A 6,000-nucleotide genomic window follows, 5' to 3' on the forward strand; every position below is an offset into this window, starting at 1 on the left:
CAATGTCAACCACAAATTATTTACATTTGAAACATTTCTTTTGAAAAACAAAACGTCAATTCTAAATTCACAAAAGTTTAAATAATTAGAGTATTTAAATTCAGTGTTAATCAAATTATTAACCCTCTAATACTTCGGTTGACCATTGGCCTTGAGTGATCGACGCGTTTCGGACTCCCTAACTTTTGGGGTGCTCCTCAGGATCAATGCGGATTCTACAACATAGAGAATAATGACTAATTAGGTACACTCTTCTAGCATATCAAAAAAACCACTAACTCGAGCAGCCACCAGTCGGCTGAAATCCACGTACCTTGAGAATCATCTCAGAGAACCGTCTCACAGGACTGAAGCAATTCACGACAAAAAATAGACTCTGTAACATAAACGATAGACCACCATGAAACACGCCATTCTGAGGTCACTTACACCAACCTGATTTAACATGCGACCATTTGCTCACTCACCTCATCTACTGATGGATTTATTTTCGGTGTCTGAAAAATAGAGAGATAGAAATACGGAATCAGTTGTCTGGGCAGGCTTTTTGTGAGCCACGGGGGAACATTTCCACGTAAAGGGCTTTAAACACTTACCCGGTGTGGGCGCTGAAACCCATACACCCAGGGACCGGCTGTGTTTTGGAGGGGACTCAGTGATTTCCCGCTGCAGTGAAAGCGCTTGGACCTGCATACGAGGGAAATGAAAGAAAACACTGAGTGTTTCTGGGTCTTGGGAGTTTGCACGTCTAATCGCGCCTGACTAAACAGCTGGTCTAAGTGGGTATCCTTTAGTTTGAGACACTTACTTGGAAAATTTCTCCAGGGTGCGGTGTATCTCGGCAAGGCTTCTTTTGCTCGACTGATTCCCTGGCTCCGGCAAGGCTTCTACTATTCGACTTACTTCCTGGTCATGTGACCTCATACATATTAAAGGAGAAATGCTCATTTTAGATGTGAATCGACTTTAATCAGAGGAACACTCCTCGCCTTTGCGGCGGTCCCCAATGGGGCCGAATGGGTGATACCGCTTGTAAGTCTGTGAGTCAAAGACGCATTATATTTATAATATAAAGGGATTTGGCCCCATTTCTATATTAAACACAGAATAATGCATTATGGTCCATGTAGTTGATTTAAGGCATGGAAATGTCCGGGCAGTATTTTTCAAGGACTGCTGATCAGTGTGCAGTCGGATTACCTTCCCTGCTATTTGGCAATATTGTCGTGTATTTCTATAGGTTCTGATTCGATCCCCCTATTCCTGACCCTATTCTGGTTAAACTTACTAGCTAGTTAACTAACAGTCAGCCCATGAGGCAAGAAATCCCCCATGATGCAGATACCGTTATCTGACGCAGTCACACTACGGCACAGGAACGTGTTATCTGATTAGGTCATAACGCTTGAGATCTAATTAGACAAGCGATATTCCTCCAGCCCCTGATAAGGCATACGACGTTCTCATAACAAATCAAACCTATGACAACCTGGATAATCCGTGCGGCCATTGTTTTGATTTCACAGAGAACTTTAGTAAAGAATGTGCTAACGAGCAAGTCGTATGACATCTTTATTGACGTACCTATGTCCATCCTTACGTCAATCTCGGCACCTTTAAGGTATAAATATTGCCGACCTTGCCCTATGCAAAGACACGCGTGGTGACAAGACGGAGCAGCCATACTTGCCGAAGCCGAGAGCAGAAGCAGACCCCGCAGGCAGCAGCCCCGCCTTCCTGACGCGCTGAGAGACGCGCTGCTATCTCAAGCCGAGAGACCCAGCACCGGCGCTTCTGGGCAGCCCTCGCAGGCAGCCTGGAATATCGAGAGCAGAGAAAGAGATACCATTCCTCATTCATCCTAAATTCCAGGTACAGAACTGAATAACCCCTCCTAGAGAATTCTTTAGTTATTCACTTGGCAAAAACAAACTTAAACTAAACTGTAACTTTCTATTCCCGCCCACGCATTAGACTTAGGTCAGGTACACGGGGTAGGCGTATTTAGAAACACCAGTTGAGCACGTTTAGTCAAATGTATATGTGTATGTAAATATATTTTAATCATTTTAAACATCATATGGCTCAGAAACCATATCAATGTTTTTACAGTATTATTTTATACTATTGCTTCTAATGTATGCACTTTACTTAACTATAAGTATTGCAATAATATCGATCCATTTCTCTTGTACGAGAAAAGAGACTGATCAATAAATAACATCTTTTATTGAACACGCCCGTCTCTTCCTTTTCTCTACATTCTGATGAGACTAAGAATGCACGTACTGACTGAGTAAAATAATTGCCTTGTGCTCACACGACTCTCGAGATTGACTCTTGATTAGGGGAGAGCAAAGTTGTCATGTTCTATGGTTGTCAGAAACTAAATCCCTTCTTGTCTAATCAGGGGAGTTCATCCTTCCTTGAACATTCGAGAAAGTTTCTAGCGAACTCTGAGCTTAGCTGGCAAACCCAAAAATTAAGTCTAGTTTCGACAGTAGTAGACCTAGTTAACGTCTGGCCTAGGCCTTTACTGCTGTAGGTACTATTCCAATGCGCAGAGCCTATTGGGAAAATAGGAGCTACACTACATGGCGCCCAACGCGTTTGGAAAGGGCGATAAAACTAACGTAAGACATTTAGAGTAACTCAGTCGTGCTTTCTCACTCAGACCCCTTCTCCCAAATACTCCAAAGACGTCTGGAGTGGGTGAAAGGTTATTATATCCTCCAAAACCTCGCAGGAGGGAACTCCTATGTATGGTTCTTGGTCTAGTCAACGTTGAAGGATAAAACAGTTCCAAAATATTGTGCACCTAATCTCTGTTTCCATAAAGAAACCTGATCTGCAAATAAAAACAATACCATCCTGTCAGTAAAATGGGAGACAGTGATGGAGAAAGAGAGGCAATTAGATTAGCTACTGAAATAGCAGATGCTGATGCTACCATGCAAACAGCAGACCCGGATATAATACTCATCCAGGTCGCCAAAAGGAGATCTATAACCTTAAAACTTATAGAAAATGGACTGACACCTAGAGGTGGCACAGTCATATTCGTAATTGAGGCACACGAATATCGGCAGACAGAGGTATACTATACATGGATACATTTTCCAGCAGCAAATGCTGTAACAAAGTACTTCCACTATTACAAAGTAGAGGAACCTCCTGAAACGTACACTCCTTTCGAGGAGGTGGAAGTACCACTCAAATTCCAAGAGCATTTGCTCTTATTTGATGGCGCCCTAAAACATAATAATCACATTACAAGGCTCGGTCCTTTAGGAAGACCAGGAGCAACGTGGCCGGTCTTAGCCGGATACACACCACATCCAGACATCGACGAGATGACTGCACCAGAGCTATTAATACAGCTAAAACAACTACTAAAAATTCACAGACAATTAGTTCAGTATGTAATGCGGACTTCAACAATTCAGCCAGCGATTAAAATTCCACAGCTGACCCCTCACCAGGGGAACACAAATAAAATCACACCACAGAACATCCAATCCTGCCTAGGTAAAGTTCCAGCTAAACGGGAACAGATACCATTCTGGTTGGCACAGAAAATCACCCAAATAGAGGCGGTGTTTCCTGACACCACCCCATTAGAAAAGCACAGGATTCTGACTATATGTCTCCCAATGGGAATCGCACCACACATTGAGGACTGTGACACTTGGGGTACGGTCTTTGCTTCAATCTACACAAAAACGCACGGTGTTCCATCCATTTCGGTAATACCAGATGTGCTAAAACAAATTCAAGATGAATACGGTCCAGAACCTGCTTTAACTCTTGGTATGAAATTACTGAAAGACTTCAAGCAGGTCTCGGCTATATTACTAGCCAACATAAAGGGTGAAGCAGCAAACGTGGCGATCCGCCAGAGGTTAAAAGAGACAGATATAGCAGACCAACCAGCTGAAATTGCCAGAATCATAGAAAAATCCTATGAAGAACTAGGCAGAGATAGTCTAGGTGGAATACCAGTAAAACCGCAACTGACTACAAGTCCAGAAAAAATATTTTTTAATAATAATTCACCAAAAAAGAACTGGGATGGAAATAAACAATCCAATCCTAAAGAAAAGAAATTCCAGTCCAGAGGAAGGTCTCCTAGGCGAAGAGAGAAATCTCCAAACCCGAGACAAAGGTCACCTCAGAGTGAACCCTCTGGGAATAGATATAACCTTAGAAATAGGGATAATATTAAAAAACCTGATAGATATCAAGACATTGATACACGTCCGTCTCAATCTTTTCAGAATTCCTCGCAGAAATCGGAAAGAAGAGGACGATCAGAAGAGCACGCCAAGTCCAAAGACAAGGAACCTGCTCAACTGAAAAAGAAATCACAATTTCCAAAAAAGAAGGTAGCCAGTATCAAGGTAGTTAACAATGCCGAGAATACTGAGGACACAACTGAAAAACGGAGAGTGGGCTCAGACAATGCTAGACAGCGCAGCAGAGGTGAGCATAGCTCGCAAAGTCCTTATGAATCATCTGAAGACAGTGGACACGAATGAATACCTTCAAGTGGAAACTGCAGATACCAGAGTTAGCAAGCCCCACAAAATATACGAGATAACATTACGTATAGAGGGAGATAAGACTAGGAAAATAAGGGGACTATTTTGGGATAACCTATCCAAGGGCTATGACATCCTTCTAGCTGAAAAAGACTGGCCACCGGAGTTTGTCAGGGAGTGCCCTCATGGCGAAGAAGTAATTATGCCTGCCTTCTCGAATCAAATACCGATTCATAAAAAATACACACTTGCTAGAAAGTGGGCAGTGGCCTTAGCACCTGCTTTATATAAAAATCACGTAGGATGGGATGAGGATTCTCCTCCTCACAAAGTCCAGTTAAAATCACAACCTACTGCACAAAGGCAGTACCCAATTAAGCAAGAAGCTAAAAAACAAGTAAATGAAATACTAGATCAGCTAGAATACCAGGGGGTGATTGAAACTTGCACCTCACAAATGAACAATCCTTTGTTTCCGGTCTCCAAACCAGACAATTCGTACCGTCTAGTTTTGGATTACCGACACCTTAACACATGTTGCAAAACTTTTGCAGTGCAAAACTCACACAGTGCTGCACTAATGAATAACATAGTGCGCAAAAAATACAAAACAACCTTGGACATCTCCAACGGATTCTTTTGTCAAAACATAGCACCAGAGAGCAGATATTTAACTGCATTTTCAGTAAATGGCACTCAAAAACAATTCTGTCGGTTAGCCCAGGGGTACAAGAACAGCCCGGGGGTATTCTCAGCGAGAGTAACAGAATTACTACAACTATATGATGATGAAGCATTATCTTATGTCGATGACATTTACTTAACAGATGATGACTTGGAGACTCACTTGAAAAGAGTGAACACCATAATACTTGGTTTCGCTGCAGAGGGTTACAAATTCAACTTCAAAAAGTCCAGAATTGCCCATCTGACGGTCCTATTCTTAGGATATGAGTTATCAAGTGAAGGCAAAAGCCTGGCAGACAATTTCCTAGAGAAATGTGCCGTAATCCAAGCTCCTAAAACACTAAAAAACCTACAGTCAATTCTAGGCTTCCTAAATTTCGGAAGAACTTACATTGCAAATTACGCAGAAAGGGTCACACCCCTTTACGATCTAATTAAACCAGACTTTAAAAGATCCAGTTGGACTCAAGCACACACAGAAATTTTGAGATCCTTACAAACAGACATGCTAATTAAAACAAAATTAGAAACCCGTGATAATACACGCAACCTTGTGATCCGAGTCATCCCAGGGAGATACGGATTCACATACCTAACCTCTAATGAGGGAGATAAGGTACCAATTGCATTCAAATCACATTTGTACACAAAAGCTGAACAGAGATTCAACAACAAAGGAAAAATTGTTCAAGCAGTTCAAACCGCAATAGCTAGAGAAAAAGACATAGCTGACGGTAGACATATCACAGTCAGAACAGCAGAATCAGCCTTT

Source organism: Lissotriton helveticus, chromosome 7 (genome assembly GCF_964261635.1).
Source record: "Lissotriton helveticus chromosome 7, aLisHel1.1, whole genome shotgun sequence".
Lineage (NCBI taxonomy): Eukaryota > Metazoa > Chordata > Amphibia > Caudata > Salamandridae > Lissotriton > Lissotriton helveticus.